Below are 24,438 nucleotides of genomic sequence, written 5' to 3' on the forward strand. Positions count from 1 at the left end.
GAGAGAGAGAGAGTGAGAGAGAGAGAGCAAGATAGAGAGAGAGAGAGAGAGAGAGAGAGAGGGGGGGGAAGAAAGAGAGAGAGAGAGAGAGAGAGAGAGAGAGAGAGAGAGAGAGAGAGAGAGAGAGAGAGAGAGAGAAAGTTGTACTCACCAGACTGTCATCGCCCCAACATCCCCCTCTCACCTCCTCTCTCCCTCCTCTATCCCTCCTTCCCTCCCTCTATCCCTCCTTCCCTCCCCTCCCTCCCTCCATCCCTTCCTCCCTGGGCCAGACAGCTGTGATTAATGATGTATCTACTGAGGCGGGAACCCCCACTCCTGACTACACTAAACATTATCATAACTTTTCAGCTCTAATCGGAGCATGGAGAAAATTGGGATCCCCCAGAAGAAGATTTATGCCCAGTGGCTTGACAACTATTCACCCTGCGCCACCACCACACAACAGTCAAACTATTTAAAAGATGGCTGCTGGAGGGGGAAACATGGCATACAGTACAATAGATACAGATTAGAAACACTGTCATTGAGAATTGACACTGTTGCAATTACAGGTGCTTCTACATCCGCATTGCTTGCTCTTCAGGGTTTTAGGCTAGGTACTGTATCTATAAAGCACTTTGTGACAACTGCTGATGTAAAAAGTGCTTTATAAAATACATTTGATTGATTGATTGACACTGACTACCACCACTTAACCTCACCATACGTAAATCATTCACACCACATTGTAACTATGAGGTAATACTGTCATTACCAATCCAGTCCTTCCAGGATTTCGCAGGGATTTTTGGCGATATTTGCAGGCAAAATGCTTGATTTTGCTGCGGCAATTCTAACACTTTGCATGGCAATATGCAATGATTTTGTAATTTGTTTTGCTAAAATGCACTAAGGAGGAAAATGGTTGATGATGTGTGGCTTGATTTAACCATATTATGCTGTAAATGTGCAGTGATTGTTTGAAATTGCGAGCCTTCTTTTTATACAGCGGTGATGGGTCAGTTTTATACAAAAATATTGCGATGATTTTACTGTTTTATGAGGAAATAGTGCAGTGGTTGGTCAAATTTGAAAGCTGTTTCACAGTCAAATAATATGAGGGAAATTGTGGATTTTGAAAAGATAATTGCGACCGCGGAATCCTGGAGAGACTGCCATTCTAACATGTACTGGCAACACTCTGCCTGAATATAAGAACCACCACACAGAGGTTATACTCTATTCACATGGCTATATTTTACTAATGTGTTTTTAATACATGTAATATTTCTGCTACAATATGTGCTGTGCCATGTCAACAACAGCATCATATTAAAGGCAATATAACAGGAGAGTTTCATACTGCCTTCGTATCATCTCTGTTCCCCCAGGATCCATTACAGTTTATATTTACATTAGCCTCTCTCTCCGCTGTCATTGTTTCCTCCACAATGTGATAAGTGGCTCCCCTCCCTCCCAACCTTCACTAACGCTTTATTCTCTCACATAGGAGGGGGGGGAGATACACACTAGAGAAATACCCATTCACATACTTCCTGAAACACACACACATACTGTAAACACCCTATGTAAGACCCATTCACATGCATGCAACAGCCACACATACACATAAACGCCCCACACACATAAGACCCATTCCTTTTCAGAGCGTGATCATGATGGATGTGTGAGCCGCATGGAGCTCCAGAGAGTCAAGCACTAAAAATGCAATTTGGCTGATTTGGGCTAGGCTGTGGGGTTCTACTGGGGCTGCTGGAGGTGTGGGGCTGGGGGAGGGGGGCTGTAATCAGGGGGAGGGTGAGAGGGGCTGCAGTGGTTCAGGGCACTGTACCCTAACTATAATATAATAATAATAATATGCCATTTCGCAGACGCTTTTATCCAAAGCGACTTACAGTCATGCGTGCATACATTTTTGTGTATGGGTGGTCCCGGGGATCGAACCCACTACCTTGGCGTTACAAGCGCCGTGCTCTACCAGCTGAGCTACAGAGGACCACTGCCCCCTGTCTCCCATGGGCAAGACTTTCACATTACCAGAGAGAGAGTGTGATGGGGGGAGAAAGGGTGTAAATGGGTGGGAAGTGTGAAGGGGAAAGTAGCAGAAAGGAGACTCCCTCACAAAACAGTAAATAAATATATAGCCTAACACATATAAATCCATATATAGCCTAACCCATTTAAATCCATTGTCACGCCCTGACTCAGAGGACGCTTATATGTTGAGTCAGGGTGTGTATATTCCTTGTTGTGATGTTCTATGTTGTATTTTCTATGTTTAGATCTAGTATGTCTAGATCTATGTTGGCCGGTGTGGTTCCCAATCAGAGGCAGCTGTCGCTCATTGTCTCTGATTGGGGCCCATACTTAGGCAGCCTATTGGCACTAGTGGGTTGTGGGATCTTGTTCAGTGTGAGGTATGTTGTTTGTGTACCTTGGACTTCACATTTCGTTTCGTTTCGTTTCTTGTTTTGTCGTTGTGTTTATAAGTCAAATAAACATGTATGCATATCACATGACAGAAGATCCCACCAAACAAGGACCAAGCAGCGTGCCCAGGAAGAGCGAATAGCCATGTCACAGGTGGGCAAATGGTGGTCATGGGAGGAGATATTTGCGGGGAAAGGGCCATGGGCGAAGGTAGATGCCCAGGCAGGAGAGGTGAAACGGCGCCAACCGTGCCGACGACGGAGACCCGAGAGGCAACGGGGTGGATGATGAGGCTTCAGGGGGCTAAAAGGGAGAAGGAAAGTGTAGAGGCACGGCGAGAGGAGCTGGTTAGGCAGCCCGGTCCGGCCCGTTCCTGCTCCTCGCACCAAGCAAGTGGTGCGTGTCGCCAGTCCAGTCCGGCCCGTTCCTGCTCCCCGCACTAAGCCAGTGGTGCGCGTCGCCAGCCCGGTCCGGCCTGTTCCTGTCCCTCGCACCAAGCCAGTGGTGTGCGTTCCGCCAGCCCGGCCCGGCCTGTTCCTGCCCCTCGCACCAAGTCAGTGGTGCGCGTCGCCAGCCCGGTCCGGCCTGTTCCTGCCCCTCGCACCAAGCTAGTGGTGCTCGTCGCCAGCCCGGCCCGGCCTGTTCCTACCCCTCGCACCAAGCCAGTGGTGCGCGTCACCAGCCCGGTCCGGCCTGTTCCTACCCCTCGCACCAAGCCAGTGGTGCGCGTCACCAGCCCGGTCCGGCCTGTTCCTGCCCCTCGCACCAAGCCAGTGGTGTGCGTTCCGCCATCCCGGCCCGGCCTGTTCCTGCCCCTCGCACCAAGTCAGTGGTGCGCGTCGCCAGCCCGGTCCGGCCTGTTCCTGCCCCTCGCACCAAGCTAGTGGTGCTCGTCGCCAGCCCGGCCCGGCCTGTTCCTACCCCTCGCACCAAGCCAGTGGTGCGCGTCACCAGCCCGGTCCGGCCTGTTCCTGCCCCTCGCACCAAGCCAGTGGTGCGCGTCGCCAGCCCGGTCTGGCCTGTTCCTGCCCCTCGCACCAAGTCAGTGGTGCGCGTCGCCAGCCCGGTCCGGCCTGTTCCTGCCCCTCGCACCAAGCTAGTGGTGCTCGTCGCCAGCCCGGCCCGGCCTGTTCCTACACCTCGCACCAAGCCAGTGGTGCGCGTCACCAGCCCGGTCCGGCCTGTTCCTACCCCTCGCACCAAGCCAGTGGTGCGCCTCACCAGCCCGGTCCGGCCTGTTCCTGCCCCTCGCACCAAGCCAGTGGTGTGCGTTCCGCCATCCCGGCCCGGCCTGTTCCTGCCCCTCGCACCAAGTCAGTGGTGCGCGTCGCCAGCCCGGTCCGGCCTGTTCCTGCCCCTCGCACCAAGCTAGTGGTGCTCGTCGCCAGCCCGGCCCGGCCTGTTCCTACCCCTCGCACCAAGCCAGTGGTGCGCGTCACCAGCCCGGTCCGGCCTGTTCCTGCCCCTCGCACCAAGCCAGTGGTGCGCGTCGCCAGCCCGGTCCGGCCTGTTCCTGCCCCTCGCACCAAGCCAGTGGTGCGCGTCACCGGCCCGGCCTGTTCCTGCTCCTCGCACCAAGACAGTGGTGCGTGTGTCCAGTCCGGCACGGCCCGTGCCTGTTCCACCGGTGCCCGGTTCGGCAACGGTCAGCGGCTCCACTCCGGAGCCAGAGCAGTCCGCTCCACCGGTGCCTGATCCAGCTCCGGTCAGCTGCTCCACTCCGGAGCCAGAGCAGTCCGCTCCACCGGGGTCCAGTCTAGATCCGGTCAGCGGCTCTACTCCAGAGCCAGAGCAGTCCAATCCACCGGTGCCCAGTCCAGCGCCGGTCAGCGGCTCCAGTCCGGAGCCTGAGCAGTCCGCTCCACCGGTGCTCGGTCCAGCTCCGGTCAGCGGCTCCAGTCCGGAGCCTGAGCAGTCCGCTCCACCGGTGCCTGGTCCAGCTCCGGTCAGCGGCTCCAGTCCAGACCCAGACGTCAGCCCCTCTCCAGGTTCGGGGTCTCCCACACCAGGGTCCAGACAGGGCTTGGAGTATAGTGGGAGGAGGGGGAGGGGAAGCAACGCGCCGAGGTCTAGACCAGACCAGGGGCGCAACAGGGAGGCGAAGAGTGAGAGGTCGTCACGCCCTGAGCCGGATCCGCCTCCGAGGCGGAATGCCCACCCGGCCCCTACCCTGTTATGTGTATGTTGTGCGGTCGGAGTCCGCACCTTTGGGGGGGGGGGGGGTACTGTCAAGCCCTGACTCAGAGGACGCTTATATGTTGAGTCAGGGTGTGTATATTCCTTGTTGTGATGTTCTATGTTGTATTTTCTATGTTTAGATCTAGTATGTCTAGATCTATGTTGGCCGGTGTGGTTCCCAATCAGAGGCAACTGTCGCTCGTTGTCTCTGATTGGGGACCATACTTAGGCAGCCTATTGGCACTAGTGGGTTGTGGGATCTTGTTCCGTGTGAGTTATGTTGTTTGTGTACCTTGGACTTCACGTTTCGTTTCGTTTCGTTTCTTGTTTTGTCGTTGTGTTTATAAGTCAAATAAACATGTATGCATATCACGCTGCGCCTTGGTCCGTCCCGTTCATCAACGAACGTGACAGAAGATCCCACCAAACAAGGACCAAGCAGCGTGCCCAGGAAGAGCGAATAGCCATGTCACAGGTGGGCAAATGGTGGTCATGGGAGGAGATATTTGCGGGGAAAGGGCCATGGGCGAAGGTAGATGCCCAGGCAGGAGAGGTGAAACGGCGCCAACCGTGCCGACGACGGAGACCCGAGAGGCACACGGGGTGGATGACGAGGCTACAGGAGGCTAAAAGGGAGATGTTGTTTGTGTACCTTGGACTTTCGTTTCGTTTCTTGTTTTGTCGTTGTGTTTATAAGTCAAATAAACATGTATGCATATCACGCTGCGCCTTGGTCTGACCCGTCTGTCAACGTTCGTGACATCCATATATAGCCTAACCCATTTAAATCCATATATAGCCTAACCCATTTAAATCCATATATAGCCTAACCCATATAAATCCATATATAGCCTAACCCATTTAAATCCATATATAGCCTAACCCATTTAAATCCATATATAGCCTAACCCATTTAAATCCATATATAGCCTAACCCATATAAATCCATATATAGCCTAACCCATTTAAATCCATATATAGCCTAACCCATATAAATCCATATATAGCCTAACCCATATAAATCCATATATAGCCTAACCCATTTAAATCCATATACAGCCTAACCCATATAAATCCATATATAGCCTAATACATATAAATCCATATATAGCCTAACCCATATAAATCCATATATAGCCTAACCCATATAAATCCATACATAGCCTAACACATATAAATCCATATATAGTCTAATCCATATACATCCATATATAGCCTAACCCATATAAATCCATATATAGCCTAACCCATATAAATCCATATATAGCCTGACACATATAAATCCATATATAGTCTAACACATATAAATCCATATATAGCCTAACACATATAAATCCATATATAGCCTAACACATATAAATCCTTTCATAGCCTAACCCATATAAATCCATATATAGCCTAACACATATAAATCCATATATAGCCTAACACATATAAATCCTTTCATAGCCTAACACATATAAATCCATATATAGCCTAACACATATAAATCCATATATAGCCTAACACATATAAATCCTTTCATAGCCTAACCTATATAAATCCATATATAGCCTAACACATATAAATCCATATATAGCCTAACACATATAAATCCATATATAGCCTAACACATATAAATCCATATATAGCCTAATACATACAAATCCATATATAGCCTAACACATATAAATCCATATATAGCCTAACACATATAAATCCATATATAGCCTAATACATACAAATCCATATATAGCCTAACACATATAAATCCATATATAGCCTAACACATATAAATCCATATATAGCCTAATACATACAAATCCATATATAGCCTAACACATATAAATCCATATATAGCCTAACACATATAAATCCATATATAGCCTAATACATACAAATCCATATATAGCCTAACACATATAAATCCATATATAGCCTAACACATATAAATCCATATATAGCCTAACACATATAAATCCTTTCATAGCCTAACACATATAAATCCATATATAGCCTAACACATATAAATCCTTTCATAGCCTAACACATATAAATCCACTGCCTTCTTTCGTCACGGAATTACATTACTGAAGAAAGCCAGTGGTTACACACTAAACATGCATTCAGTATACAGTTTTAAACAGCTCCATTCAGCTTCCATGTATTTCTGTACCATGTATCATACATTTCTGTTATTGTACATGTCCATGCCAGGCAGTGTGCATGTGTGGCAAGAGAGAGAGAGAGAGAGAGAGAGAGTGGAGTCCTCTTCCGAACTCTCCTACAGTCACTTCTCCATGCTAAATTAGAGTGCAACTGCAATCTTTTGTGACAAAGTGCCCCAAAGTTGATGAATTGCTTTTTGTGAAGGGGGTACATGCATTTATTCATAGTATCTTCATATCTTTTTCTGAAGAAGAAAACACATAATCACAGCTGTTGTTATTATTGCTGAAGTAAAGAGAGCCACTAATCTGAAGTCTGGGTAAAAATAAACGTTTTCTTCAACAAGTAGAGAGAAGCAGGAGCTTGTCAAGTATGAAGAGTAGGGGTGTCGTCCACCTCTTAGTGGCCACGCCTCTTGTTTTGTTTCCTTGAGATTGAAGGAGGAGATAAGCCAATGACAATTTTTTACGTTTTGTGACCTGACTTAACATTGAGCCCTTTTGATATTAAACTGTACCAACCATGCTTACCCCAAACCAGCCCATGCACATGTCAAACTCATTCCATGGAGGGCCGAGTGTCTGCAGGTTTTATTTTTTTCCTTTCAATTAAGACCTAGAAAACCCGAAGACACTCAGCCCTCTGTGGAATGAGTTTGACACGTGGCATTAAGCGTTCAACAGCTAGTTAAAATGTCATGACCCCAGGGAAACCCCTGAGGCTACATCACAGACAGACAGGGGTCAACTAATGAAGAATGCAGGGAGACTTTACCTCCAATCAACCCCTCTTGACCTCCTCATGCTCACTTCAATACACTCCTCTATTCTACCTTTTCTACCTATTTTCAGAGTCGCTCATGGCTGTAGACCAGAGGCTAGACCAGGTGCTCCCTGCTATTTCCTGTGATTCATCCATGCACACATCCTCAATCATCTAAATGGTTCTTCTGGTAAAGAGACTTCTCCAAAAACATCCAGCCACCTTTGAGGAAGGAGAGAAACTGTTCTCACTCAAGGTGCATCATCTACAACAACTCTGTTTTTCTTTGTCAGTTGAGGCAGATGATTGACTCCAGTAGTGATAATTACACTGCTGATTTTGCTGTCCATCCCTCCTCTCTCATCCCTCATTCCTCATTCCTCTCTTCCTCCATCACTCTCCATCTCTCCACTTAAGGCACATCTGTTCCCAGCACCACCCAAACAAGAGGCACATTAACAAACAAACAGACAACAATTAGTCTCCTTTTGAAGTCCTCTATGCGCTCCATTAGGGGAATGCTGAGATGGGATTGGCTAATCAGAGGACTCCTAGAGAGAACTATCCTGCAGTACCCTGCCATCCTACAGAGCAGAGCCTGCATGCGGTCTATACACCACCTTTTCTAGAGCTACAATATGATGAGAATGGATACTTGAAATTAATGATTGGTGCTTAAGACACCAAGGATAAATGAGGATGCTGAAGTCTGAGGATTGTAGCTGCTGTGGTGTATTTGTTTGATATCTTTTTAGACATTTCATTTACAAATCTAATTGGATTGAATTCAGTCACAGTGGACTTTAATCCCTCCTGTTGCCACAGCGACAGACATGAAGAATGTGAGCTGATCCAGAGCTGTCATTCACGCTGAATTAGAGGAGGGGTCAGGACACGGATGGGGTTCAGAGGTTAAACCCATTACGAGCTGTGTGGCTCCTCTCCCTGACCTCTACTCTCCGCCTGTCTGTCTCTGTCTCTGTCTTCTCCTATCTTCTTATCTCAGGGTCTGAAATTAACTTTTGGGTTTGACAGCCAAAACCCTAGGCCAAGCCATGGTCTTACCTTGACTTCCTCTTGAAACACAAGCATAGCTCTAACTCTACCCCCAATATCCCTGCTAACCATAATGACTACCTCCGAATTCCCTCCTCTCCTCTCTTCTCCTTCCCCTCCTTTCCAATTCTCAACTCTTCCTCTCATCCCCTTCTGCACTTCTCTTTCCCTTCACATTCTCCACTCCTCCTCTCCTTTGCTCTTTCTTTCATGTTTTATGAGAGGGGGGACCAGGAGTACTAACCCTAGTGCACTCACAGGCCCAAGCCTGGCATGTTTTAATATTTAATGGAGATGTGCAATAACACCGACAACACACACACACACACACACACAGCCCCGTAGCACTGTAGCACTGAGAGGCGGTGGGGAGAGCAGGTGTCGTTGGCCAATGCTAATTGAACTAGTCCATGGGTCAGTAAGCCTTCCTGTCCCCACCGAACCGCTGTAACTGTATGGCTGGGGGCGTCCATGTCCCACTCTAACGGTTTCACTAGTTATGGGAGAGATGGGACCTCTGAGCCCCATGATGAGTAGGATTACCTAGAGCTGTCATTCATTACCTCCTATCAGGTAACAGCAGGGCAAAGAGATGGAGGATGTCACAGGGATCAATGATACAGCTGAACTATAACATAGCTGCTAATGCAACAGTCTGATTCACATCAACTTCCCTTCCTAATCACCTGGCTGAGGCAACACAGGTCCATTACTTTCACAGTCACATATATTTTCATCACGTTTTGATGTGTTCTATTTCAATACTACACGACCTGTTGTTGTACCCATCCATGTGTACATCCCTACAGAGTCTACCAGTTCTATCAATCTGTATCCTCCCATTATGAATGGAGAGCCAGAGTGATCCTGACACCCTCATTATAATATAAATGAGAAAGTGTGTGCAGGAGTCTGGTGTAGCGGTCTAAACTCTCCGGACCACATATGCCCCCTGGCGACGGGGGTTTGAGTCTTCGGTCGCTATACTATCTGTCTCCCTCTCTACATTTCCCGCTGTACTGTCAAAAATAATAAGAATCCTTATATATATAAATAAATAAATGAGAAAGTGTGTATGATAGGCAGTGACACACACGGCGTAAGGCCTCATTCAGTTTGTAGATGAGCTTAGACAGGTACAGCGAGGTCATGGAAGCCTATCCCCTCGGCCATTACAACAGCACTGACACATTCCTCATCATTATAGCACTACTCCCCTGATGTAAGCCCTCCTTCCCTCCTTCTCCAGGTGCATGGGGACTGCCTGGTGCATGGCCCACGTATCATTCATACTGTTGTAGTGTATCTCTTTTTTTTACCCCGTCTCAGTGGCATCAAGGGCGCCATGTTATCAAGCTAGCAGCTAGCTACTACACTTGAGATGTTACAAAGTGTTACGTAAAGATGTATTTTATAGGAAGTAGTCTTACCTGTAGATGGCACAGCCATAGTAGGTGAGGAGAAGAGGATCCAGACATGAAACAAAAAAGAGAAAAACAAATCTGAGGTAAATCAGAACAAATATCAAGCTCAGGCAATTTCCATTTCCATGTCATACTCTATGAATATGTAAAGAGTGTGTATAGAGTGCATGCAGTGCATGGAGTGTGTATAGAATGTATGGAGTGTGTATAGAGTGCATGCAGTACATGGAGTGTGTATAGAATATATGGAGTGTGTATAGAGTGCATGTAGTACATGGAGTGTGTATAGAATATATGGAGTGTGTATAGAGTGCATGGAGTGTGTATATACAGTAGAGTGAATGGAGTGTGTATAGAGTGCATGGAGTGTGTATAGAATGTATAGTGTATATAGAGTGCATGGAGTGTGTATAGAGTGCATGGAGTGTGTATGGAGTGTGTATAGAATGTATAGTGTGTATAGAGTGCATGGAGTGTGTATGGAGTGTGTATAGAATGTATAGTGTGTATAGAGTGCATGGAGTGTGTATGGAGTGTTTATAGAATGTATAGTGTGTATAGAGTGCATGGAGTGTGTATGGAGTGTGTATACAATGTATAGTGTGTATAGAGTGCATGGAGTGTGTATGGAGTGTTTATAGAATGTATAGTGTGTATAGAGTGCATGGAGTGTGTATGGAGTGTGTATAGAATGTATAGTGTGTATAGAGTGCATGGAGTGTGTATGGAGTGTGTATAGAATGTATAGTGTGTATAGAGTGCATGGAGTGTGTATGGAGTGTGTATAGAATGTATAGTGTGTATAGAGTGCATGGAGTGTGTATGGAGTGTGTATAGAATGTATAGTGTGTATAGAGTGCATGGAGTGTGTATGGAGTGTGTATAGAATGTATAGTGTGTATAGAGTGCATGGAGTGTGTATGGAGTGTGTATAGAATGTATAGTGTGTATAGAGTGCATGGAGTGTGTATGGAGTGTGTATAGAATGTATAGTGTGTATAGAGTGCATGGAGTGTGTATGGAGTGTGTATAGAATGTATAGTGTGTATAGAGTGCATGGAGTGTGTATGGAGTGTGTATAGAATGTATAGTGTGTATAGAGTGCATGGAGTGTGTATGGAGTGTGTATAGAATGTATAGTGTGTATAGAGTGCATGGAGTGTGTATGGAGTGTTTATAGAATGTATAGTGTGTATAGAGTGCATGGAGTGTGTATGGAGTGTGTATAGAATGTATAGTGTGTATAGAGTGCATGGAGTGTGTATGGAGTGTGTATAGAATGTATAGTGTGTATAGAGTGCATGGAGTGTGTATGGAGTGTGTATAGAATGTATAGTGTGTATAGAGTGCATGGAGTGTGTATGGAGTGTTTATAGAATGTATAGTGTGTATAGAGTGCATGGAGTGTGTATGGAGTGTGTATAGAATGTATAGTGTGTATAGAGTGCATGGAGTGTGTATATCATGTGTCTCCAGAAGCCCAGTCAGAGTGTGTGTAGAACATAGAACATGTAGTACTCTGAGGAAGAGGAACCTACATACGGATTTAATTATGGTCAAGCAGACCTGACTCTTTGTTTTCATTTGGCTGATTTATCCCCTTTCATTTGGCAGCTGGCAAACATACTTGCCCCAGACCCCCACACCAGACCCTGAGCCCCTACCCTGAGGTGAGGGGATACAGCTGGCTCTGGGAGTGGGATCTGGGTGGGGGGCGAGGGGGCGAGGGGGCGAGGAAGGGAGTTATGGGGTGGCTCTCCTGCTGGGGTACATGACCCTGGGCAGTGTGGTGGTGGAGGAAGCAGAGCCAGTCAGATGCTTCAGAGCAGGATATAGAGATTATACCTCCGTTAAACAGGAGGCCACCTGTCATGTGTACATATATACTCTGTGTACATATACTGAGGGGGTTAAGTCACTGCAATATTGCATGTGACCCCAATGTCTTTCCTCTTGGGTAAACACATTTCCTTTTTTCCAAAGCCTCGGGGGAAAGGGGATATCCCATCTGTGAGTGGGAGAGGGGGTGGGGTGGGGATATTAGATATTAGGACCAACGTCCCAGATTACATGAGGGCTCTAAATCGATTCCCCAAGGGAAATCTTTCTATGAATTTACTGCATCCAAGCCTTGGGTCTCTCTCTAACCATATACTGATGGTCTAGTGGCTGTCTGTAAGGGGGATGCTATGTGGAGGCAGAGGGAATCCATCAAACACTGCACAATGTGCACAATCACATCATATATTGGTTTGTGAAAACAAGAGCTACGCTACATACAGCAGAATCTACAACCCATAAAGTCCAATATGGGAAAGGAAACAGTCCGAGATATATGATCTACAATTCTGTCATCATTATCTTGCGACTAGAATTCTCTGATACACTCCCTTCATCTCTCTTCTCTCTCTTCCTGTCCCAGTCTCTCCCTCTCTCTCTCTCCTTCTCTCTCGCTCTCTCTCTCTCCCTCCTTCTCTCTTCTCTCTCTTCCTGTCCCAGTCTCTCTCTGGCTCACTTAGGAGTGACTAGGCTCCAACTGGGGATCAAATCAAATCAAATCAAATTATATTTGTCACATGCGCCGAATACAACAGGTGTAGACGTTACAGTGAAATGCTTACTTACAAGCCCTTAACCAACAATGCAGTTTTAAGAAAAATAAGTGTTAAGAAAGTATTTACTAAAATAAAACCACAACTTAGCTTTGTGTTCACATTACACACAACCACTGCCTATCCATTCATTCATCCATGCAGTGTGATATAGGTCCAGCAGCGCTCTAAAGGTGTATCATATCATAACCACCTGTCATAGTAGGAAGCAGACCATATGCAACAACTCCCGAACGTTCCTTCCTGTCACATCAAAGAGAGATAGGGAGGAAGTGTACTGTTGTGTATGAAGCTCAGCCTGGTTTATTTCTCAGTATGTTTCACATAGCTTCAAGACAAAGAGTCTGAGAAACCGTTCTCATAAATTAGGGCAGTATTGGAAAAACCGAACAAAGGATTGCAACTGAACAGAAAAACATGTCCACACTGCTAAATCGTTGAAAAACAATTGCTGGAAGACAGACAGCTCCAGCAGTTGTATTTCCTTCTCTGTCTAATGGTCAACATGTCTCCAGTCCAGTCTACCCTGCTCTACAAGCATTCATCCCCGACCATTAGATTTACAACCTGGCCTGGGCTAGAGGCTGCAGATGGAGGGGCCCCATCAATAAGGGGTTAAACAGCACATTTAAGATTTAAAGGGCCGGTAAGTGGTTCCATTAGCCAGGCTGACTGCTGCCGCAGGGTAGGAGGTAGAGCAGGTGGGGGGTAGGGGAGGTAAGAGAGTGAGAGACAGGGGATGAGGTAGGATGACTGGGGAGGTAAGAGAGTGAGAGACAGGGGATGAGGTAGGATGAGTGGGGAGGTAAGAGAGTGAGAGACAGGGGATGAGGTAGGATGACTGGGGAGGTAAGAGAGTGAGAGACAGGGGATGAGGTAGGATGAGTGGGGAGGTAAGAGAGTGAGAGACAGGGGATGAGGTAGGATGAGTGGGGAGGTAAGAGAGTGAGAGACAGGGGATGAGGTAGGATGAGTGGGGAGGTAAGAGAGTGAGAGACAGGGGATGAGGTAGGATGAGTGGGGAGGTAAGAGAGTGAGAGACATGGGATGAGGTAGGATGAGTGGGGAGGTAAGAGAGTGAGAGACAGGGGATGAGGTAGGATGAGTGGGGAAGTAAGAGAGCGAGAGACAGGGGTTGAGGTAGGACGGGTGGGGAGGTAAGAGAGCGAGAGACAGGGGATGAGGTAGGACGGGTGGGGAGGTAAGAGAGTGAGAGACAGGGGATGAGGTAGGACGGGTGGGGAGGTAAGAGAGTGAGAGACAGGGGATGAGGTAGGATGAGTGGGGAGGTAAGAGAGTGAGAGACAGAGGATGAGGTAGGATGAGTGGGGAAGTAAGAGAGCGAGAGACAGGGGTTGAGGTAGGACGGGTGGGGAGGTAAGAGAGTGAGAGACAGGGGATGAGGTAGGACGGGTGGGGTGGTAAGAGAGTGAGAGACAGGGGATGAGGTAGGACGGGTGGGGAGGTAAGAGAGTGAGAGACAGGGGATGAGGTAGGATGGGTGGGGAGGTAAGAGAGTGAGAGACAGGGGATGAGGTAGGACGGGTGGGGAGGTAAGAGAGTTAGAGACAGGGGATGAGGTAGGACGGGTGGGGAGGTAAGAGAGTGAGAGACAGGGGATGAGGTAGGACGGGTGGGGAGGTAAGAGAGTGAGAGACAGGGGATGAGGTAGGACGGGTGGGGAGGTAAGAGAGTTAGAGACAGGGGATGAGGTAGGACGGGTGGGGAGGTAAGAGCGTGAGAGACAGGGGATGAGGTTGGACGGGTGGGGAGGTAAGAGAGTGAGAGACAGGGGATGAGGTAGGATGGGTGGGGAGGTAAGAGAGTGAGAGACAGGAGATGAGGTAGGACGGGTGGGGAGGTAAGAGAGTGAGAGACAGGGGATGAGGTTGGACGGGTGGGGAGGTAAGAGAGTGAGAGACAGGGGATGAGGTAGGATGGGTGGGGAGGTAAGAGAGTGAGAGACAGGGGATGAGGTAGGATGGGTGGGGAGGTAAGAAAGTGAGAGACAGGGGATGAGGTGCTCCTGAGACATCAGGTCATGGTGGAAGCAGGAGGAGGGGAAGGGTTAGCTAAGATAAAGACTCCATCCTCTGCAGCACACACATCAAATCAAAGCTCCAGCACTGTTCTTCCATCACAGCAGAGTCCCTGGTCGCTACACGGAGGCTACAGGAAGCACCTCACTCTCTCAGGAACCCCTCACAGGAAATGAGAGTGAGAGACTTACGATGACTTTCCTTCCTGTGGTCTATATATTTTACCTTCAAAGAAACAAAACACCACCAAACCCATCTGAGTCTTACAGAGAACTGAGCATCGCTAGAATCTTCTCTATTCTACCATCAGTTGTAGCTTGTCAGTAAGTTGACTAGCACATCCAATCACCAATCAGAAGTCTCTGTTCTCCTTTGGGTAATGAGGTTGATGTCAGAGGGTACTAACGAGTGCTTCCCTGTTTATTAAAGTTAGGATTGTTCATCAGTGGTTGAGAGAAGCTGGTCATTGGCTTCCTATGTGTCAGGGTGGGCAGTGATTGGTTGTCTGTGTGTGACGGTGGTTGTGTTTGGTTCGGCCTGTGTGTGTTAGGGGCGATAATGCAGGCCGTGTGGGCCAAGCTGGGGTAGCTTCTGATTGTCTTCTCAACTCACCATCACATACTTTTAATGTGGGGCTGTGACAGTCAATTCCAAGTTAGTATGACATAATGTCTCTTGTCTCACCACCACTAATGAAATGGGTGTGCTTGATGCACGTCGCGTCGGAGCTTCTCAAAGTCAGGAGGCGTGGTCGACAGTACGCACCTCATCTCTGCTGTCACATCCAACCTGGATCGATATTTGGTTTTAATGCAGACGAGAGCACTGAATCCAGCTTCACACAGATATGAGCTGGCGAACGGTACCATGAGTTTTAATGCTCAGAGGGAGATGGCAGAATATTCAGGAACCAAAACTCCTCCGTAGTGAGCCATGAATGCGTTGTCTGCAGCATTCGGTCACATGACAGCTCGATCAGCTGTTCGATTTCACTTACCGACATGTCAACTGAGCCAGGATCACAGTCAAACAGATTGGAAGTTGGTCCCAAAGTGCTCTTTCAAGTGTTGGAGGTGAGCAGTCATCACTCGTGTGGGACACTTACTGATGTTGCTTTCTGTTAGAAACATGCACAGCTGAGGGAAGGGGGCATGGTTTGCTTTTGAAGTGACTTTTCGGTTACTCATCTGTAGAATGGTTTTGTATTTCCCCTGCATGCTTGTGTTCTGTTCGTTCATTTTCCCAAATATGTCTGTAAATTTGGAACGGAGACACATTTTCTTTTCATTACACAGAAAAGTCAACCAAGTCAGTTTTTTATTACATACATTGTGAATGACAACAGTTCCTCTCTCAATGCGAAAACTCTTTCCAACACTCGATAACCACCAAGCCTCGGTGTGAAATAGAACAATGTCATGCTCTGATCCCATATCTCCACATACTGTAGTTTTGTGGTTTGATGTAATAGTTCACAATCTAAGTTACCTGCTGCAGTATTTTTTCGAGTTCTATGCTCAGCTCTTCTGCCGCCAGTTGCTCTCAGTGTACCATACGTCCAGAGGCCTGCCTGCCGTTCCGCCATAGATGGATCTGTGCAAAAGCCCACCATTCGATCCCATGGAATCTGTTTTCGTCAATGTAGCCATGCTGCACACTGAACATCCCCTTTGCCGTTTCATGCTCGGGAATAGCATCCCCCGACATGTATATAGAAACAAAAGTCAATGCATGGGCATCTTGGCCCTCACAGCTAACGTCCATTTGGAGAGCATAAACTGGGGAGTTTGAGTCATTTAGTCAGTTTCCACTTGATTGCTAGCAATAGCATCAATTCTTCATTTAACAGTGTTATCTGACAGTATTGTTGTGAGTTTCTGTGCCTCTGCCTCCCCACACATTGTTTTCACCATATCAACTGCAGCTGGTAATATCAAAGTCTCTGCAATAGTGTGTGGTTTCATAGCGTAGTGGGCCTAGCCATTCACCGTGGGAATGATTCCAGTGCAACGGTCAAGTGCGGCCATTTCCCATAATCTAAGGCTGCTCTCTGGTTGAATTGTATCTTTTAGATTTGAATAGTTTTAATTTAAATTTTTACGGTTAACCACATTACAACGATTTCCAGATACAAAGACGATATTATAATATATATATATTTTTTGTATATATATATATTCTTTCAGGATTTTTGAAATTCTCCCGCGACCCCATTTTCATATCAGGCGACCCTACGTGGGGCTGCGACCCCTAGTTTGGGAACCGCTGTTGATCCCCTACACGTGTCTGCTGGTGTGACTGCCTTTGAACTGACACACACTGATAGCATTGAGCTCCTGTGGTATAACACACACACACACACTAACACATATGCTGACTGCTGGAAAACAAGCAACACATGACAAGATGGATGTAACTGTACTGACCTTTACTTTCTCCCTGATAACACACGCACTCAATCACACACACATACACACACTTAGCGTGCATTGAGGAGGAGAGATATGAAACGTATTTTATGTGTCCCAGCATGCCGCTGTCTATCCTTTATGGCCCGGCCCAGTACATCTGTGATGGTGATGAAGAGTTCCAGCCAGACCTAAACATTTATTTCAATAATCTACAGCTTTCATTTCAATTTGAGCTTACACCACACACTTAACACACACACCCGCTCAGCAATTTTGTGTTATACAAGGCAAAAACAACGACATCATCTGAGATACATTTCCCCTGCTTTAATTTTCTGTCCAGAGTACTGGAGCTGAGAAGAAATGAACACCATACAGTGTGTGTGTGTGTGTGTGTGTGTGTGTGTGTGTGTGTGTGTGTGTGTGTGTGTGTGTGTGTGTGTGTGTGTGTGTGCCTGCCTGTGTGTTGAGCACTTGAGCAGCCAGGAGCTTTCTTATTACTGAATGAAGTCCTGTGGAAGCGCTAGCTGCTTCTACTGAACCTGAACATTTCTATTATTAACTCCCAGCACAGCGCAACACACACATTAACACACACACACACACACACACACACTTCCCTTCGCTATGCGGGACTGCTACCCTTTGAAGAGGCTGGGGCCTGACGCGAGGCATAGCGTCTCACTGCTTTCAAACACACACAACCCTTCTGCCAGGCAGCCTCAATTCACAGCCTGTCACAGCTCTATTAGTAAATATACACACACACACACAGACAGACACACACACACACACACCAAGAGATGGAGAGAAGGAGAGAGAAGAGGAAGTTTTGCTCAGAGTTTGTTTTTGATGAAGAAGTGTAGTGAGAAGTCTGACGTACTGAGGTTTACCAACATGACACGTTTAGAATGAGGACATCTTCTAATCTACACAACATCATACACTGCAAATCTAATCACTGACTGTGTACTGTCACATTGAGGCTTATTAGTACTGTACACTAACAGTCTGCACATAGACACTGGTGGAAAACTATATTCTTCTGAACTATTTCTTTGCAACTATCTTTTTCTCAACTATCTTTTTCTCAACGATCTTTTTCTCAACTATCTCCCACACTGCTTTTTCTGTCTGTCTTCTGTCTGTACGTTTTGCAAATTCGTAACACATTGTACGAATTGGATGATGGACATCCACAAATTAATACATACAATATGAAACATTACATATGATACTAAATGGTGTGTCTCGGATTTATGTACAGAATAATACGAAATGCTCTGAGACCACGTTGCTCTACAGAGTCATGGCTAATGTTCTCTGAGAATGGGATTTTATGTACTGGAGGTTAGAGGTCAAGTTTGTCAAAGTCTGGGATTGCTCAGAAAGCTCCTTGACTCTGACAGGCCTCCACCACACACACAGCCCATAATCTCCCCCCTGCCCTCCAGTTAGAGCCCCTCTAACACACACACACAACACAAAGACACAGACACAGACACAGACACAGACACAGACATGCACAAGCACACACACACACACACACACACACACACACACACACACACACACACACACACACACACACACACACACACAAAGGACTCAGGTTCCAGTCCATCAGTAACCCTCCACCAGCCTTGTGTCCCCTGATTCTCCTCCCAGTTTCCTGGTAATTGCTTTTTAAAGAGGGCTCTGAAAGCTTTTCTCCTTCCTCCTCTGTTTGTTTCAACTAGTTAACTAGTGTGGATACTCAGTCAGGTCTCCTGGTTGGCAAGTCAGGCCTTTCTCTTTGTGGGGACAAAGACTGACTGAGCAGCTGACTGACTGACTAGCTGACTGACTGACTGACTAGCTGACTAGCTGACTAACTGACTGACTAGCTGACTGACTGACTGGCTGACTGACTAGCTGACTGACTGACTGACTAGCTGACTAGCTGACTAACTGACTGACTAGCTGACTGACTGACTGACTGACTGACTAGCTGACTGGCTGACTGGCTGACTGGCTGATTAGCTGACTGACTGACTGGCTGACTGACTGACTAGCTGACTGACTAACTAGCTGACTGACTAACTAGCTGACTGACTAACTAGCTGACTGACTGACTAGCTGACTGACTGACTGACTGACTGACTAGCTGACTGGCTGACTGGCTGACTGGCTGATTAGCTGACTGACTGACTGGCTGACTGACTGACTAGCTGACTGACTAACTAGCTGACTGACTAACTAGCTGACTGACTAACTAGCTGACTGACTGACTAGCTGACTGACTGACTGACTTACTAGCTGACTGACTAGCTGACTGACTGACGGACGGACTGACTGACTTACTAGCTGACTGACACTAGCTGACTGAGTGACTGATTAAATGACTAGCTGACTGACTGACTAACTAGCTGACTGACTAGCTGACTAACTGGCTGACTGACTAGCTGACTAGCTGACTAGCTGACTGACTGACTGATTACAGCCTTCCTCATGTATCAGTCCTCCTCATCAGTGTACACCAACGATTACCCCAATCAATAAATCACCAATGGCAACGCTTTCTGGTCCTGGAGAGCATTTCTTAATGATCATAAAGAAAGTCAAAATGGATCTGCAGCTAGCCTCTTCATCTAAAGCACTGTATTACTCACCTCAAGAAATACTATTATCAGCTCTAACTTACAGTAGCCCACGTTATTTCTCAGGCCTTTTGAAGTGAAGTGCTATAACTCAAGGACACTTCTACTTTTACAGAAAAAAAAGGGTTCCAGGTAGAACCCTTTTTGGTTCCAGATAGAACCCTTTTGGGTTCCAGGTAGAACCCTTTTGGGGTCCATGTAGAACCCTCTGTGGAAAGGGTTATACATGGAACCCAAAAGGGTTCTACCTGGACCAAAAGGGTTCTATCTAGAACCAAAAAGGGTTATTCAAAGGGTTCTCCTATGGGGACAGCTGAAGAACCCTTTTAGGTTCTAGGTAGCACCTTCTTTTCTAAGAGTGTAGTGCACGCTCATCAATACATCTACTGTATCCAGCCCTCCCTCAGTCATAGAACATTGATCCTACACAATGTAGCTAACATACTGTATCTCCTACACCCAGTACAATGCCCACATATCATATAAAGTTTAAACAGGCAAACAATGGCTTCACTGTAATACTGAGCTGGTGAGGACACTGTTTGTGGGAGACAGAAAGAGTGCAGGAGAGGAGGTCAAAGACAGAGGGAACGGAGAAGAGGAAGAGAGAGAGAATAAGGTAAGGAGGTGAGAAGTGAAGAGGTAAAGAGAGGGATGAGAAAGGGAGAGGTAAAAAGGGTAGTTGAAAGTGAGAAGGGAGGGAAATACATTAGAGAGAAAGAGAGGGGGGGAAAAGAGAGAGGAGACTTGTTGTGAGTAACACCACTGTACCCCACATCTCCGTCTCCAAGCCTCTGGTGGCTGATGAAAGAAAATGTAGCAGGAGAATGAGGAGAGAGAGAGAGAGAGAGAGAGAGAGAGAGAGAGAGAGAGAGAGAGAGAGAGAGAGAGAGAGAGAGAGAGAGAGAGAGAGAGAGAGAGAGAGAGATGAAACAGAGGAGTGTGAGAACGAGTGCGTACGAGCGTGCCCATCCATCCCCTGCACCCCTTGCTGTCCCTGTCAATCACAGCCTGGGCCTGCTCCGATCCTCCCATCCTCACACTCCTCCTAATGAGTTATTTGCATGTGCAGCACTGGGCTCTATCCCTCTATCAGCTAGCAGACACACTAAAGCTGTCAATACTGAGGTACTGAGAGGTACAGGGAGAATGGGAATCTAAAAACGCCTCAAGTTTTGATTTCAGCTATCTACTATCTGCTCTAGCTGGCTCTATTCCCTATTGGAGATGGAGAAGCTAGACTCTGAAGGGAACCAGACTCAATATTGCTTTAAGTGCCCTTCTTCTCCTCTTTCCCTCTCTTCTCTCTATTCATCTTCCCCTCTTTTCCCCACTTGGATGTCTGGGGATTGATCACACTTCTTTAATGACCAAGATTAATGTTAAGTAGAATTATGTTAATGGTGGCACTAGGCCCATTCCACTTTATTAAATTAAACTGCTATAAAAATGTATACGATTATGGATTTTGCTATTGTTAATGAAGCGTGGGAGAGAACAGTGTTGAGTATTTTCCTAATTGTTGTTTTGATATGGTTATTAGGATCTGTTCAGCTGGGCTTGGTGCTGTTCTGAGCACACAGCCACAAGGTCACTCACAGCGCCAATCCTCAGTGTGTGTGTGTGCCTGCCTGCATGCGCCTGAAATATCAAAACACAAGATCTTGCTATAGTTTCAAGAAGCTGACATAATGTAACCCCTACAGATCTACAGTAGCACGGAAATCAGAACCTGCTTTTTCAAACGAATACAAATACACAACTTCTGTAAGGTTTCATGTGCCAGTGTGAGATCCCAACCTCCCTCTGAGGCAGATCTGGAGATCTTTGATGACAGAAACATGAGAACAGTCTGGATTAATATACTTCTCTCTGAGATGATCCACCTGTGTTTGTGTGTGTGTGTGTGTGTGTGTGTGTGTGTGTGTGTGTGTGTGTGTGTGTGTGTGTGTGTGACACTGCACAAGTGTGACACGGAGGCCAAACTCATAAGGGCTGTCTCCCAGCTGTGGACTTTCTCCTTCGGGACAATCTCTATATCCTCCTCTCCTTCCATCCCTCCATCCCGGGGCCAACCCTCCTGAGAAGCAGACACCAGGGCACTTAACCCCAGTAGCCCTCCCTAGCACTCAGCCGGTACCCTACACCAAAACAACGTCACTTCAGCCCAGCTCACATTGAGCCTGGCAAATAAATGATTCATGAAATAAGAGGGGGAATAAATAACCTGCTGCTGCCAGTGGCTCTGTGAGCTCTTTGTGTTCTGCTAATCACAGGTGTCTGGGTTTGGGCTCTGCAGGATGGCTGGAGGTTTGTCGTTTTAGGTTTCAGCGTTGAAAGGGAGAAGGCCACATGTAGAGACGACCCCCCTGGTCAGTTTGGTTTCTCCCACTGAGAGAAGTCGGATTATCCACCAATTACTTGGGCTTCGATACGCTGGAATGGTTTTTCTAAACAACAAAGTAAAACACGACTTCAAATGGTGGCGTATCTGAAGACATTTCTGATTCTTGGATCTCTGGATCATAAACATATTTTCTAGAATTTTCCATGGCAAACTGGGGACTCAGTACAAATCCAAGGCAAAATCACAAATTTGGTGGAAAAAGTACAAAAAGCTATATATAACAAACACTTTTATCTATCTCTCGTTTTTATTTTATTTAACTTTTATTTAACCTTTATTTAACCTTTATATTAACAAGGCAAGTCAATTAAGAACAAATTCTTATTTAAAATAACAGCAAGAGGAAAAAGGCCTCCTGTGGGACGGGGGATAGAAAAACAACAACAACAATGTAAGCCTAAATGGACAACACAGACAGACGACACTGGCAACAGCACAAATACAACAGCAAACAGTGGATGTGTGTGTGTGTGTGCGTGTGTGTGTGTGTGTGTGTGCATGTGGTGTGAAGTAAAACAACATGCTTCCTTACATAAGGCAACGTAAACTTTCATCCTCAGAAAGGTCATGCAGTGGTCAAAGTGGTAGACCTGCTGTGGGGAAGTTGAGCAGGACATTTCAGCCCATTCATTGGTTTAGAAATCTCATGATTCACTATGAAAAAGCAGGATTTAAAGGGGTATAACCTCTTCTACAATCTCCAAGAAAATACATATGAAAGGATTCATCAATAAGCAATAAGATCATCTAAATAATTGTTGCTCTCTCTGACCTGCAAGAAAGACCAGAGAAGAAGAAATGGATGCCGAACACACACAGACCATCTGATGACATCCATATTAAGAGCCAATATCAGTCCTCCTTTTGTCACCTCCATCTCCACTGCACACGGTCTGAGGGGACAATGGCTGTTGCAGACACGTGTGTGTGTGTGTGTGTGGCAAGGTGTGTGTGTGTGTGGCAGGGTGTGTGTATGTGTGTGTGTGTGTGGGGGGGGGGGGGGGGGGGGGGATTCATACACAGGATATTTGTGGAGTTATGTGGATGGTTGGTATGTTGGGGTGTGTGTGATGTGTGATGTGTTTGGGTCACAGGGGTGGGGTGTTAGGTTTACATTGGTGGGGTGTTAGGTTTACAGGGGTGGGGTGTTAGGGTCACAGGGGTGGGGTGTTAGGGTCACAGGGGTGGGGTGTTAGGGTCACAGGGGTAGGGTGTTTGGGACACAGGGGTGGGGTGTTAGGGGCATATGGGTGGGGTGTTATGGACACAGGGGTGGATGTTAGGGACATATAGGGGTGAGGTGTTAGGGGCATAGGGGTGGAGTGTTAGGGACACAGGGGTGGGGTGTTAGGGTCACAGGGGTGGGGTGTTAGGGTCACAGGGGTGGGGTGTTTGGTTTACAGGGGTGGGGTGTTAGGGTCACAGGGGTGGGGTGTTAGGTTTACATTGGTGGGGTGTTAGGTTACAGGGGTGGGGTGTTAGGGTCACAGGGGTGGGGTGTTAGGGTCATATGGGTGGGGTGTTAGGGACACAGGGGTGGATGTTAGGGACATATAGGGGTGAGGTGTTAGGGGCATAGGGGTGGAGTGTTAGGGACACAGGGGTGGGGTGTTAGGTTTACATTGGTGGGGTGTTAGGTTTACAGGGGTGGGGTGTTAGGGTCACAGGGGTGGGGTGTTAGGGTCACAGGGGTGGGTTGTTAGGGTCACAGGGGTGGGGTGTTAGGGTCACAGGGGTGGGGTGTTAGGGACACAGGGGTGGGTTGTTAGGGGCACAGGGGTGGGTTGTTAGGGTCACAGGGGTGGGGTGTTAGGGTAACAGGGGTGGGGTGTTAGGGTCACAGGGGTGGGGTGTTAGGGTCACAGGGGTGGGGTGTTAGGGACACAGGGGTGGATGTTAGGGTCACAGGGGTGGGGTGTTAGGGTCACAGGGGTGGGGTGTTAGGGTCAACAGGGGTGGGGTGTTAGGGTCACAGGGGTGGGGTGTTAGAGTCACAGGGGTGGGGTGTTAGGGTAACAGGGGTGGGGTGTTAGGGTCACAGGGGTGGGGTGTTAGGCACACAGGGGGTGGGGTGTTAGGGTCACAGGGGTGGGGTGTTAGGGTAAACAGGGGTGGGGTGTTAGGATCAAAGGGGTGGGGTGTTAGGGTAACAGGGGGTGGGGTGTTAGGGTCACAGGGGTGGGGTGTGTTAGGGTCACAGGGGTGGGGTGCTAGGATCACAGGGGTGGAGTGTTAGGGACACAGGGGTGGAGTGTTAAGGTAACAGGGGTAGGGTGTTGGGGACAGTAGTCTAGCAGGGTGTGGAAGCTGTCTCAAATGACATCCTGTA

At 47.2% G+C, this 24,438-nt stretch overlaps 1 protein-coding gene across 1 annotated transcript in view; it reads right to left on the reverse strand.

Moving 5' to 3' along the window:
- The window catches only part of LOC311136368 (netrin receptor UNC5C-like), a gene marked incomplete at both ends in the record, with an annotated part of 222,813 nt that overhangs the window by 147,505 nt on the left and 50,870 nt on the right, over positions 1 to 24,438 (reverse strand). The gene's annotated exons all lie outside the window — the stretch shown is intronic.

Source organism: Coregonus lavaretus (genome assembly GCF_964263955.1).
Source record: "Coregonus lavaretus genome assembly, chromosome: 10".
Taxonomy (NCBI): Eukaryota; Metazoa; Chordata; class Actinopteri; order Salmoniformes; family Salmonidae; genus Coregonus; species Coregonus lavaretus.